At 39.6% G+C, this 15,793-nt stretch overlaps 1 protein-coding gene across 5 annotated transcripts in view; it reads left to right on the plus strand.

The window, feature by feature from the left end:
- The window catches only part of LOC126281330 (phosphatidylinositol phosphatase PTPRQ-like), a 410,186-nt gene that overhangs the window by 315,941 nt on the left and 78,452 nt on the right, over window positions 1-15,793 (plus strand). The window lies entirely within an intron of this gene.

The raw sequence follows: 15,793 nt of genomic DNA on the forward strand, positions 1-15,793 counted from the left end.
ACACAGCTATGAGGGCAAATTTCGAGTCATGCCTGTGCAGCTCAAATGGTAAGAGCAGTGTCCACAAAATGCAATGGTCTGGGTTCAAGTCCCAGTCTAGCACACACTTTTAATATGCCATTTTGGGATGCACTGCCTGAAAGCTGAATGTTTTTATGTCATCTGTTGCTACCAGTTTAGAAACCTCCACATGAAACTAATTTCCTGAAATTCTGAGTCTTATAAAAATCCTATGTCCAGTGTAAGTAATGAAGTGGGTGTTGCCTCAAAAACAGCAGTTTGTTATTTTTAGGTGACTCACCCCATCTTTTAAATTCTTTCGAGTTCTCAGATGAATTTTCTTTCTGATAAAATCAATCCTTCTTCTTACATTTATTATAATTTATGTTATTTCTGGTTTATGTGACATTGTTCAGTGATTTGGAATAATGAAGTCATTAAAATGATACAAATTAACCCAACCTACACACTTACTATCTAAGTATTGCAAATATTTTTTTTCATTACATTCTACAACTGCTGTTTCCATTCTGTGATTTGGTTGAAACTTCTTATCCCACATAAAGTTACAAGAGAACTTAAGAACAGAACTGATCAATAACAAGATGTTCACTCAACTATAGCATATCAATGCTTGGAGCACAGTAACACATAAGAGAAAACAGCATTCACAATTCATCTTGAGCCCTAGCTCTTTTTTCATTAATAGTGTACACATTGACACACACAACAACACAGACAAACAAACACATACACAAGAGTAACCACTTACACAGGAATGTATATTTGGGTGCCTATGTGGATGTGTGTGTGAATGTGTGTACTATTGCTGGAAAAAGAGGTAGTGCTCAAAAGCTACTGTGATTAATGCTTTTGTCATGTACCACTGTCCTCTGTGCATTGACATACTATAGGTGAGTGGTTGCCTTTCCCTTTTATTACATAATGCTCCATCCAGGAATTTCCATTACTGTTGTACTGATCAACAATGTCTAGAGCTGTTGATGTCTAGCTGTCTTCAGTGATGTACGTGGTTAAATGGTTATCTGACTGTAATGATCAAATTATGGTGGAGCAATTTCATAAAAATATTGCATTTCAGAATCATAACCAAGGTTTGTGTCACAATGTTCATATGCATTCTCAGAAGATATGAGAGTAATCCCGAAAGTAAGGTCTCCTATTTTTTATAAGTACATAGACCTGTTTATTTCTACAATGGTTTCACCATTTATGTTGATGCATTTTTGTAGATGCTGTGGCAGTTTTTGTATGTCCATGTCATACCACCTAGCCACCATGCTGTTCAGAAAGTTATGAACCTCTTCTTTCACCTCATCATCGGAGCTGAATTGCTGGGACAACAATCAATGGTGACAGGTACTGTGAAACTATGAAAAAACTAAAACGGGCAATTCAGAACTGGAGAAGAGGAATGTTGAGCAAGGGCATACACATGACAACTCTTGCCCACACATCTCTCGGCAAACTGCTGCGCTCCTGCAACAGTGTCAGTGGAACATAATCATCCACCCAACCCATAGTCCTGACTTGGCACCCAGTGACTATCACCTGTTCCCTAGGTTAAAAGAACATTTGGTTGAAAAGCGATTCATAACTTTCTGAACAGCATGCCAGCGAGCTGGTATGACATAGGCATACAAAAATTACCACAGTGTCTACAAAAATGCATCAACAGAAATGGTGATTATGTTGAAAAATAGCTAAATGTTCAAGCTGTAAACTGATGTAAACCACTGTAAAAATAACAGGTCTATGTACTTATAAAAAAGTAGGAGACCTTCCTTTTGGGATTACCCTCATACTAATTTTGCCATTATTGCATATGAGGTGGAATACAAAATTTTTAAGACTGGTGCTGGAAAGAACGAATAGTAGATCTTCACACCAATATGTGTTGAGAGCTGCATATCTGATGAGTCAGTGTGCTGAGTGGCGTTCAGCTGGGAGGACATGTTGTGTGTCCACAGTGATTTCTGTAATACTCTGTGTTTGGTGTGTGGCAATTTTATGATGGATCTCCGAGCAGAACAGCGCATGTATATCATGTTCTCTGCAAATCTTGGGAAGAGTGCTACAGCAACCCTTGCAATGATTCAACAAGTGCTTGGGGGACAGATCATGAGTCCGTGTGCTGAGTGGCTTTCAGCTGGGAGGGCATGTTGTGTGTCCACAGTGATTTCTGTAATACTCTGTGTTTGGTGTGTGGCAATTTTATGATGCATCTGTGAACAGAACAGCGCATGTGTATCACGTTCTCTGCAAATCTTGGGAAGAGTGCTATAGCAACCCTTGCAATGATTCAACAAGTGCTTGGGGGACAGATCATGAGTCCGTGAGCTGAGTGGCATTCAGCTGGGAGGACATGTTGTGTGTCCACAGTGATTTGTGTAATACTCTGTGTTTGGTGTGTGGCAATTTTATGATGCATCTGCGAACAGAACAGCGCATGTGTATCACGTTCTCTGCAAATCTTGCGAAGAGTGCTACAGCAACCCTTGCAATGATTCAACAAGTGTTTGGGGGACAGATCATGAGCCGTACATGTGTGTATGAGTGGCATGCTTGGTTCAAGGCCGACAGTACAGACATCGAAGATGATGCTCACACTAGAAGACCCATTAGCTCCACAACACCAGACATTGTTGCCAAACTTCAACAACTGGTTTGTATGGATTGACATCAAACCATTCAAGAGCTTGCGGATGAAGTGGGTGTTGGTTATGGGACATGTCAATGAATGTTGACTGATGAATTGGGCATGCATTATGTCACTGCAAAATTTGTGCCAAGGCTCTTGACTGCCGATCAGAAGGCACAATGTATTCAAGTGTGCATGGACCTTCATCAGACCGCATATGATGATCCAACCTTTTTGTCACAGGTTTTCACCTGTGATGAGAGCTGGATTTATTGTTATGACCCAGAGTCAAAGCAACAATCATTCCAGTGGAAGAGCCCAGGCTCTCCAAGACCCAAAAATGTGAGACAGGTGAAGAGCAAAGTGAAGAGCATGATCATCGTTTTCTTTGAACCAAGGGAATTGTGCACAAATAATTCATCCCACCAAAACTAAACAGTGAATTCTGCGTACTACTGTGATGTTTAGTGATGGTTCTGTGAAAACGTGTGGTGACATCGGCCCAAACTTTGGCGTTAAGGGGACTGGATGCTGCTTCATGACAATGCATCCTGCGACATGTCCTCGCTCACCAGGACCTTTTTGGCAAAAAACAACATGGTGGTTGTACCCCACCCACCATACTCATCAGATTTCGCATGTTGCGACTTCGCACTATTTCCAAACCTGAAACTCAAGTTGAAACCATCAGTTTGACACTCTAGAGAAGCATTGCTCATGGTGATAAACACCCTCAAAAGACAGGACTTCCAGAAAACATTTGACCAGTGGCAGAAGCAATGTGACCAGTGTGTACTTGTGGATGGGAACTACTTCAAGGGTGATGGTGACCATTAGTCCAAAGGTAAGGTTTTCAACAGATGGCAGTACCAGTTCCAAAAATTTTGGGTAGCACCTTGTATGATATAAGTACAGAAATAAAAAAAAAATAGGAACAATTCTTTTACTGAAAAAACACTAACAATATATTTGAAAATGTCAGACAGATTGTTCAAGGCAAATGAGCAATCATTAATTTTTTGTCAAGATTGAGCAGATAAAGTTAAATAATTTTTACTGAATTCCACAAACTATGAAAATAGTCTAGCCAGATGGTCAAAAATAAGAACTAGAAAGTGTTAGGTTTTTGGAAATGCCTTTATCAGAAAACTAATACCCCAGAAGCACATAAGTTCAGCCACACTTGTAATACACAAAATTTCTGCAAAAGGTGATTTTAAGAAAAGGAACCTTGTGTGCATATCCATTCACCTTTATTTTTAATTCAGTGTATAAGTATAGTATTTACAGAATATAAAAGCATTTTATATTATCTGGTGTTAGCTCTTAGTACATACAGCAGAGGACCATTAGAAATAATACTATTATTTTGCCAAATGTTCACAGAAAACGTTATGTTTTCAATAAGATGCTTTATTGTTAACATACCAATATTTGTCTTTTCTGAAAAAATAGTGCAAAGGAAGAATGTGACATTAAGGTCAGAAACAAACTCTATGAATACACATTAGCATGGAAAGATGTGCCCCAGAAATGTGTGTTGACTGTTCCTGTCATATATTAATGATATGGCAGCCAATATTAATAGTAACCTAGGGTGTTTAGAGAGATGATACAGGTGTCTAAAATAAAGTACTATCTGGAAGAAGCTGCACAAGTCATGCAAATATTAACAACTTTCTTCAAACATTCAGAAATATGAAATTATGCTCTTCACACAGAAAAAAATTGGAATTAAAATAACAGTGAGTCATGATTGGAATCATCCAACTCATACAAATACCTAGATGTAATAACTGCAGGGATACCCATATGCTCAGTTGTTGATAAAGCAGAGGGTAAGCTTCATTTCACTGGTGTTCTACTGGGAAAACACAATAAATCTACAAAGGAGATTGTTTGCAAAACATTGTGCAACCTACCATATGTTGCTCAAGTTTATATGACCCATGCTAAATATTACTAACTGGAGACACTGAATATATACACAAAGAATGGCAACATGAATTGTGAAAGGTTTGTTTGACTAACAAGAGAACATAACAGAAATACTGAAAAATCTGAACTGATAGACAATTAAAGATAGAGTGGATTAGATTAGATTGGGTTAGACATACTTTCTGTTCCAATAGATTGAGAGTGAGGATATCATGATGAAAAACATGTCAGAAAAACAAGAATACACAATTAATATTTACAAAGAGATTTGCTAATGTACTTTCCACACATCCCAAGGCAAATTGTCCTCATGAATGTGAAATATGTCCATACATTTTTTTCATTTAAATGCTAATAAATAATTTGTCACAAAACATATAAATGTTCAATTCACTGAGGTGCAAATGATAATTTTTAGGCTATTGTAGTCATGCATCATTGAACAGAATGATCATTTTACAACACTTATTTAAAATGATTGCATCACGGGACTTAATTTGTACAGAAGTCAGACTGTACTAATATTTGCATTATTTGGTATTCTTAGTGACATATCAGTTGGTTCTACAAGAAATTCATCAATGGTGTAGATGAAGTTGGCCACCAACAAATCCTTTATGCTGCATTCGTACTGAACATTATTTGTAGTTAAAATTTTTGGCTGCGGCTAGTTATATAAAATGTATGTTCCTGAATAACAGACATCTTTCTGGACCAAAGTAGGTAACTTTAAATATTTGTTAAGGTTGTTCTTATTTCTAGTATTAATTACATGAACTGAGTTATTGGTTTGAAAAAGAGATATATTGTTAATGACAAATTTCATTAAGGAGTAAATGTATTAGGAAGCAGTACTTGGTATCCCCAGTTACATAACCAGGCCTCTGCAGTATGTTCTTGAGTTCACACTGAAAATAATTCTTATTACATATTTTTGGAGGCAGAAAACTTTAGCCTGGCTTGATGAGTTACCTTAAAAAGCAATGATGTTATGAAATGAAAGTAAGCATAATATTCAAGATTTTTTTATCACCTTTGTGTGACAACATTCACATTGTAAATATAGATTTTGTAGGTGATTCGGTAGTTCTGTATTCTGCTCCTCCCAGATGAATTTATTGTGAAGGTGTCATCCCAAGAATTTAACATTGTCAACTTCTTCTACTGTTTGTTGCCATGTTTTAGGCATATACTGATGGGATGCCTCTCACAAGCTCTAAACTGCATATAGTATGTTATTTCCAAGTTTACTGATAAAGCATTGGCTAGGAACTATTTATTAATGTGCATGAAAATTTCTTTAACCAATCTTTCTAAGACTGTACTTGATTTTCTACTTAGTGCAATGCTTGTGTCATCTGCAAACAAAATAGATTTGTCATCTGGTAATGTTACAGAGTGAAGGTCATTGATGTAAGCAAGGAAAACAATCGCTCTAATATGAAACCTATATAATAGTTCCCATTTGGATGATGCCTGAAAGCTTAATCCACTTCTTTGATATTGACATCCTATGTTTCTTGTAAGAGATATAGAATTTCATCAATTTTGCAACATTTCCTATTACACCATAGTATTCCAATTTATTTAAAATGATGATGTGATTTGCACATTGAAATGTCTTTAACAGTTCCCAAAATATACATTGACAAGCCAAAACATTATGACCGCATGCTTAGTAACTTCTTTATCTGTCTCTGGAACAAAATATATAACTGATTCTGTGTATCAGGGATCAGACAGTTTATTGGCAGGCTTGTGGAGGTATTTGACATTAGATGTCTATGCACAGTTCATGTAGTTTGTGTAAGTAATAGGCTGCTGATTTGCATATGTGGTGATGGTGCCCGATAGTGACCCAGATGGGTACCATAGGATTTACATCAGGCAATTTTGGTCACCAAGACATCAACATGAGTTCACTATGATACTCCTCAAACAACTGTAGCTGGTTGTGGCTTGGCTCCAATACATGGGCAATTATACTGCTGAAAGATGACATTACCATTGAGGAAGACATCAAGCATGAATGGGTGCAGGTGGTTCACAGCTGTTAGCATGTCATTGATTACTACCAAAGGTCCCATTAGATTAGATTAGTTTTTTACAAGCAGGGTGTCTCCCATTGCATAATACTGCTCCCACTAACTAGTGTCCCTTGTGTACTACATGTTTCAAGCCGCCGTTCATCTTGATGACAGCGTTTGTGAAGATGACCATTGAACTAGTTAGCAAAAATGTAATTCACCCAAAGAGCTGACAGGTCTCCATTGATTGACAGTTGAAGCTTGGTGGTCCCATGCCCATTGCATTCATGATTGACAATGTCATTGGGTTGACACGTGAACATGTAGGCGTGGTCTGCTGTGAAGCTCCGTGTTCAACAATATACGATGAATGGTGTGCTCTGAAAGACTTGGGTGAGCCCCATGATTGTGCTTTTTTGGCAGAGATGATACAAATCACCATATATCCTACTTTACAGAGCAAGCAGGCCTCTGAAACCCACTTTTTAAGAAGATTTCTGGATGTCCTACAATTAAGACCCTATAGATAGTTTCGCTGCCCTTCTACATCTTTCCATAGAGGCTCATAACAGTAGCACATAAATATTTGACTAGCTTCACTGGTTGCAAGGTACTTGTTCACAGGCTGTACATTATAATGATCTTCTCTTTGTCAAAGTCACTTATCTCAGTGGATTTCCCCATTTGCAGCACATATCTTCATTAGGGTGATCCTTCGTCCATGTTTGCTCCACTTACATACTTTTGTTACTGTCTCATGTGCCCCCGTTGCCGCCAGATGTCACCCAACATCTTAATGGGCAGTGACCATAATGTTTTGCCTTATCAACATTTTGGCTGGTGAATTAAATACATTCTTGTTGTACATGTAGGTAGCCTTCTCAATATCAAAACCCTTAAGGAAGGTTCCTCCGATAAGTGGCTGGTTAAACAGATCACTTAATATGTTACCAAGCTCAGAAGCACACTCTTTCATTAACTTTGTTGATATTTCATTGTAACCACTAGAATATTTAGATTTTAAAGGTTTTATGTTGCATTTACTTCTACTGGTATAGTGAAGGTCATACTCATATTAGCGAAGTTATCTGTAATGTCTGGTCTGAGCTACTCCATGGCAGTATCTACTGAATCTGACAACACCATCTTTTCGGTAACAGTTATGAGCTGCTTATTAAAAATTTTTGCATTTACTCTCAGTGGTATCAGATCTTCCTCATGTCTGGTTGTACCAGTCTCCTTCATTATATCCCACACTGTGTTTATTTTGTTGTTTGATGTGATTATCATTTTTCTGTAATGCATTTGCTTTGTCAGTATTATATCATTAATCTTGTAAAGAGCTGTAGTATCAACATCATAACTGTTTATGACTGACAGGTACAGTTTTCTTCTTGTTTTAAGATGCCAGCTATCTCACAGAAGCCTACTTACAACATCTGAAGAACCGTTCTGTACAAAAGAATCTAAGAATATACTAGAGTTCGCATGTTTTGCGCCATAGAGACTGTTGAGACAAGGTTAAACTAATTACTGCATTCAAAAAGGCATATAAGCAGTTATTCTTATTGTGCTCCACATGCAACTCAAATGGGAAGAAACCCCACACTGGTGTGACAGTGCCACTATACTACACCATAGATATGGGTACATCATGGGCCAATGGTGGTTCAATAATAACAGAGGAACAGAACCCCATAAGAGGAAATGAAAACTCACCATGTGAGTGAATCTATGGGAAGTAGAATGTCTGAACCCTCGCAGAGACATACAAAGGGAAAACTCGGTACACAGCTGGCACAGGCAGCTGTCTGTTGAGCTCTCAGCAACAACACTCAGCATGCTGTGCAAAGTGAGATGTGGTGTAGTGAACTCAGCATAAGCTCTGGCCTGCTAAGCTTACTGCCATATACAGGTAAACACCTCCATCAGCACCACATGCCCCCTCTATGGCAAGTTTCCACATTGTTGTGCAGCACTGCTCATTCCACCTCAACAGCCTCCATTGTGATGTCCACTGACAGGGATACTAAATCCTGAAAAGGCTGCAGGGCCAAAAGAGGCCAAGCTTGGGCCATGACCTCCAGTGCAGAACTGCGGAGGCCACAGGAGAACCTGGTAGCAGATCAACCACAAAAGGTGGCAAAACAGACACTGCCAGTTTCATCAGAAGGGCATGGAGGCTCAGGCAGTGGGAGGAACATCAGCAGCAGAAGAGATGTGGCCAACTCCATCAGTCACTGGTATGAGGAGGAGGAAGAGGAGGAGAAAGAGGAGGAGGAGGAGGGGGAGGTGGTGGAGGAGGAGGAGGTGAAGGAGGTTGAGGAGGAGGAAAAGGAGGAGAAAGAGAATGGTGGATCAAAATACAGAGGCTCCACATCAGCAGGCGGAGGTGCAAGCCTCACTGCAGCCTAAGGCTGCCGATGACAGAGGATGAGGGGAGTCAGCATAAGGGAAGCATAGTGTTGCAAGTGGGAGTCCACACGCAGAACAATGAGACCAATCCTGGCACCTGACACACCAGAAGACCGCAGTGGTGATGACCCAAAATGGCACAAGTGCAACTGATTTTCATGATGGGTCAGCTACTCCCTTCTGACATCGACCACAAACAACTGCAGATCTCTGTGATCCACCATGATACCTGGCAGCTACCTCTGCTGCTAGCCAAAGGATTGCGACAAATGGCAGCCCTGATAATAAACACAGCAGGCTACTGTGGTCCACGGCATGCAACTCAGGGTGTAACAAATGCAGGAGACCTCATGGTTAGGGTCCATGAAAATGTTCCCTCAGACTACACCTATTGACTTCTGTTGCCAGATGGGTAGCTAGAAAACTCAACAACATATCATCACAGTAAGAGGCAAACACTGACTTCTTCATTTGGGTCTTCAATTTACACATGAAGTGCTCCATCTCTAAGTTACAAGCTGGATAAAATGGGGTGGCAGTCAGATGCCAGATACCTTTACAAATGCAAAAGTCTTCAAACTCTTGTGACACAAATTGCCTGCCATTATTAGAGGCCCTTCAATGGCAAAATTACCAACAATGTGAGAGCAGTGGCAGTCAAAGATGTGGAGGTCAGCTTGGCAGTGAACAAAAAATTATACCATGCATAGACTGCCAACTACCACATGCTGACCAAAAACAGCCATGCAATATTGATGTGTACCTTGTCCCAAGGATGTTCCAGGACCAACCAGGAATAAAACTGAAATGGTGGTGCAGCCTGATTCTGTGCACAAGCCCTGCAAGCCTACACCAGATATTCAGTGTCACAGTTGATTGCAGGCCAGTAGGCATCATGTCATGCCATTGTGTTGATATGAGTCATACCCTGGTGTGCTGTGTGCAGTAACTAGAGTTTGCATGGGTGCAATGGAGTCAATCAAAAATGTACACGTGCTGGATATGCAGCCAAAGACATGTGCTCTGACCATCTCATCAGGACAGATAAAATGATTTTCCAGAAAAGCTGGTCACTAGCCATGGCAGTTGCTATCTGTCATGCTGTCTATCAAAAATCCAATGGGTTTTGATGCAAGGCATCACTCAGCATGCACAGAAGAGCCTATTGCTGACTGAATGCCAGATCAGGCCCCACCAATAGCCACAGGAGTCCAGCAATGTCAGTATACTGTGCAGTTGAATGTTAATGATTGCCACCATATCAATAGTTACTGAGAAAGAGGGCCCACCTGTGCAATTGGTGGGGTGTGCTGCCAGATAGATTGGAACAAAATAAGAAATTGAGTAGCTTGTGGCTTGTGGTCAGTCATAAGGAGGAACCACATCCCATACCCTTCAAAATTAACAACTAGCACTTCCTCTTCCACTTTTGAGTAATTAATTATCTATGCACAGGCTGTTTGGTGCCGTGTGGTTTTTTATGGGATAGCACTGCACCAGTACCATACTGAGACACATCACAGTCCAGGGTTAAAGGTTTACGTGGCACAAAAGAAGGGAGCAGAGCATAAAGACTGCTTGAGGGACCCAAAATTCCAATGACACTCTGCAGACCAGACAAACTTAATGCTCTTCTGATGTAGCTGGTTAAGATGATGCAGATGTGTGGGGTCAGGCAGATCAACTGAGCATAATGTGAAATCTTACACAAAAAGTCTGGAACTCCTTCAAGTTCTTGAGCACTGGGAGGTTGATAATAGAATTGACACTGTCATCCTTTGGGACAAGGCCATCTTCCCTAAGTACATGTCCCAAAAAATGTACCTCCAGGAAGAAAAAACTGCACTCTTCCAACTTGTAATGAAGGCCATTCTCCAGGAGGCATTGGAAAACTGTCTGAAGATTTTGTAAATGCTTCTTTCTGGCAGGGTCTGTTTCTCGGATATCATCAAGGTAATTGATACAACAGAACTGTCCTGAAGCAACAGCTCCAAACACTATTGATAAATTCTTGGTGCACATGCGGTTCTGAAAGGCAAGAAATTAAACTGGTAATGCCCAAAGAGGGTGCTGAGGACAAAGAAAGTCTGAGAGACTGCATCCAACAGCAACTGCAGGTAAGCATCATGCAAGTTGACTCATGAAAAAAACTGGCCCACTGACAACTTCATGACTTCACCAACAACTGTCCCAGCTGCAGAATTGGATACAAATCCACAACACATTGCACATTGAGTGGTTGGTTAAAACTTTAACTCAGGTGTGCAGCACTGTCAGGCTTTTGAATTGTCACCAAAGGAATGGCCCATTGAGTTGACAGAATAGGAGAAACAACACCACAATCCTGCCAAAGTTGCAACTGGGCCTTTACCTTGTTGATCACAGCAAATGGGATGGGATGGAGGCAACAAAATTTAGGTACCATTAGTGGTTTAACCCTACACTGCATAATGTTGCATTTTTGCTACATGAAAGTCGTTTGCTTCTAAATCTGTAGAACTGCAACAGTTGGCAGTATTGCTCATGTCAGAGTTTCTCTTTGACTACTGTAAGCAGTAAACATAGATACAACAGCTGACTGTATTCAGGAGTATTGACCGAAAAACTCCGGTGACTGTAATCATAAAACTACACGTATTTCAACACTTCCAACACCAAATTCCTTGTGTCATATATCTCAGATGAAAGATAAATGTAAGTATCATCAATAAAAAACCTGAGTAGTGATCATGTAACATGGAAGCTGCATAGTATTGATTTTCTAGTTGACAAAAAAATATTGAAGGGGAACCTCCATCTATCAGATGAAGTTTGTGCTTTGGAAATGCCATTTCAGTTCTTCACATATGGGAGTACAGATGAGTTACTGAATCATATTGTAGAAAGAAACAATGTTAAATAGTGTTTAAAAGGACCCAACAAAGCCTTATAATACCATCTCTGAAGAATTATCAAAATTCATAGGAATCTGTATCATATTGTCAGTCATGTCTGCAAGATACACTAGGATGTATTCAAACCCAGCTGTGGATTTATCTGTGATAGATGAAACAACGTCAGTGAATAAATGTGAGAAATTGAGGCAGTTTTTGCATTTCAGTGACAATTCTAAGAAAATTCCTCATAATCAGCCAAATTGTGATAAGCTATATGAAATTTATCTCGTCACAATATCGCTACTGAAACAGTTTTCCACAATATCAATAGAAGAGCATCTTGCCATGTATGATCTGATGACTGCAACAAAATCAAAGCACTATCTACAGCAACACATGTTGATAACCCACCCAAATAAATTTTCATGTTGTGTAGTATATCTGACTTCACTTATGATTTTGAAATTTATACTGCAAAGGAAAATCATCTATCACTCTGCTTGCAAGATGAACCGGATTTGGATGCCAGTAGCAATGTGGTTGTCAGATTTGCATGATCTATTTCAAATCATGTGGGTCATAAGTTGTACTTTTACATCTACTACACGTCCTTACCTCATTATCTCTAACGATACATTTGGCTTCTTAAGGAATTTTGTCTCTGGGATCTGTTAGGAGAAACAGAATTCCAGACTGTAAACTTCCAATGGTTGATGATTTGAGAAAGGAAACAAGGGGAAAGTCTGTGAAGTATGTGACAAACAGAAGTGGAACAGATGTATCCTCTGTAGCAGAAAGACATCTTAATTAATGAGGATGACTGTCACTCCCATATCAACTTGAAATTTGACCAGCCACCCCTCCACAAATAACATCAGTGAAATACACTCGAACAACCCATGCAGAACAATGGGGATGCATCACATTCCAGCAAAAATGCAGGCACACCTGATAGCTGATTTGTGGCTCACCATCAGTCTCAAACAGTAACCAAATGGCATACCCCACAAATGGCTTCCATGTGTGGCAATCTTGATGCACACGCAACAAAAGACAGACGAGCCAGGACTACTGGTTTGCTCAACAGTTGGAGGGAGTATTACACTGAGGACCTGAAAACCATTTCAGGTGAAAAATACAGTACTGTAAATTGACTGACCTAAACCCACTGAGCTTGTCACTGGTGAAGGTGGGCAACATAGCATCGCCAGATTTTGGGCAACTTTATATAAACTTGTGCTTCAGGACAAAAACTGATAGCCATATCAACTAGATTGACAATATGCTTTACTTGGCAGTGGAGCAACAATAGATGCAGCTAATTCTCCCACCATTTCGTAAACTGAAACTAGTGCATAAAGGGCATGAAACAACTTCACCTCCTGATTCATCAGCCCTACATCTGCTCCCACAGCTGCTGCTGCTCCTTTTGGAGGTGCAACTACTTCTTCCAGCATTGCTGAAATTCTGAGTCCATGATGTCCCAAAATTAACACTTGGAAATGAGAAATAAAAAACAAGGATGCTGCACATGAAGGAATGTTATTTAGCACCACTTCAGTATTTGCACTGTGGTGACAATACTGCTGCACTACACTGTCAGCATGAGTACAGCATGGGCTGCCAGAGACTTGACAATTGCCAGGGATCAGAACCATGTGAGAGGAAATAAAAACGCACCTTGAGAGTCAATCTATGGGAAGCACAAAGTCTGAACCCTCATAGAGGAGTGAACAGGGATACCTCAGCTTGTGATTGTTGTGGGTGGCTGTCAACTGAGCAGTCAGTAGCCTACTTGAAATGATGTGTAAGGTAAGGCAAGTAGTTGAACAGCTGAACTCAGTGTAAATACTGGTCTGCTCAGCTTGCTGCTGCCCACAGGTAACACCCCTCCATCAACAGGTCTGGCCATATCGTGTGCTGCATACAGCCTCCATGGCAAGTTTCCACACTATTCCATGGCATTATCCAGGACATCTCATATGCCTCCATTGCAATATGTGTCAACAGGGATACTGAAATCCCTAATATAAGGTACAATCAAAAATACCCTCTCATACACCCTTCACTTTGGTTTGCAGACTATGGATGTATATGAAGAATGTAGATGTAGAAAATAGTCAGATAGATGTGTGAACATCTATTTGATAACCTGTGAGAGCATATTAAATATCTTGTATGTAATGTGATGGAATTTGAGACTGAACAAAAGAACTTTCTATTGAGCTAACTCTTAAAATGAGTGAGTTAGGTTTTTTCTATAATTATCATTAGCATTCTTGTACATATATTTAACACTTTTAAGTCATTTCATTTAAATAAAATATAAATCTTTGTCTTCTTTCCACATCTAAAAATCCCTTTAAATTTCAGTGATTCCTCTCCATGATGTCCATGTAATGTAAGTAAAACAGAACCTACACATGCTGTAAATAAAATAATTAACATTTAATGAACACATCCCTACAGTATTTTTTAGTTCTGTTTTTATCTTATAAAAAAGAGACATAGGAGAAAATTAAACAATAGTAGCACAAGTAGTGAAGCTCCACTTATTGGCTCTGATGGGTCATTCAGCAGCGAATGGTTGCCTTGTCATCATCTGGCATATGGCTTCATGTGGATTTCGTATGGAGGGGCAAGGGTTCAATATGCTAATCTCCTGGTTGTTGTCAGCTTCCCAGGTCTTGGAATTGCTACATTGAAATTATTTGTGGGTGAATTCAGTTGATGCTTCTTCAGAATGGCTGCAAATACTAAAATTTCTAACAAACAACCAAATAGAGATGTGCTGGAGTTACTCTAACAGTCACTAATTACATTATCAATAACCATTAGTTCTAGTACACAGTTCCTCAGGAAATCATAAAAACCATTATATTGCTTGAAACTCTCATTATTTTGACAATGTCAATCATTTTCACAGAATATCAAAACTTAGTGTTTAGAACCATGTTTGTAATATATTGTTGTTGTTGTTGTGGTCTTCAGTCCTGAGACTGGTTTGATGCAGCTCTCCATGCTACTCTATCCTGTGCAAGCTTCTTCATCTCCCAGTACCTACTGCAACCTACATCCTTCTGAATCTGCTTAGTGTACCCATCTCTCGGTCTCCCTCTACGATTTTTACCCTCCACACTGCCCTCCAATGCTAAATTTGTGATCCCTTGATGCCTCAAAACATGTCCTACCAACCGATCCCTTCTTCTAGTCAAGTTGTGCCACAAACTTCTCTTCTCCCCAATCTTATTCAATACCTCCTCATTAGTTACGTGATCTATCCACCTTATCTTCAGTATTCTTCTGTAGCACCACATTTCGAAAGCTTCTATTCTCTTCTTGTCCAAACTAGTTATCGTCCATGTTTCACTTCCATACATGGCTACACTCCAAACAAATATTTTCAGAAATGACTTCCTGACACTTAAATCTATATTCGATGTTAACAAATTTCTCTTCTTCAGAAACGCTTTCCTTGCCATTGCCAGTCTACATTTTATATCCTCTCTACTTCGACCATCATCAGTTATTTTACTTCCTAAATAGCAAAACTCCTTTACTACTTTAAGTGTCTCATTTCCTAATCTAATTCCCTCAGCATCACCCGATTTAATTGGACTACATTCCATTATCCTCGTTTTGCTTTTGTTGATGTTCATCTTATATCCTCCTTTCAAGACACTGTCCATTCCGTTCAACTGCTCTTCCAAGTCCTTTGCAGTCTCTGACAGAATTACAATGTCATCGGCGAACCTCAAAGTTTTTACTTCGTCTCCATGAATTTTAATACCTACTCCAAATTTTTCTTTTGTTTCCTTTACTGCTTGCTCAATATACAGATTGAATAACATCGGGGAGAGGCTACAACCCTGTCT

This window comes from Schistocerca gregaria, chromosome 7 (genome assembly GCF_023897955.1).
Source record: "Schistocerca gregaria isolate iqSchGreg1 chromosome 7, iqSchGreg1.2, whole genome shotgun sequence".
Classification (NCBI taxonomy): Eukaryota; Metazoa; Arthropoda; class Insecta; order Orthoptera; family Acrididae; genus Schistocerca; species Schistocerca gregaria.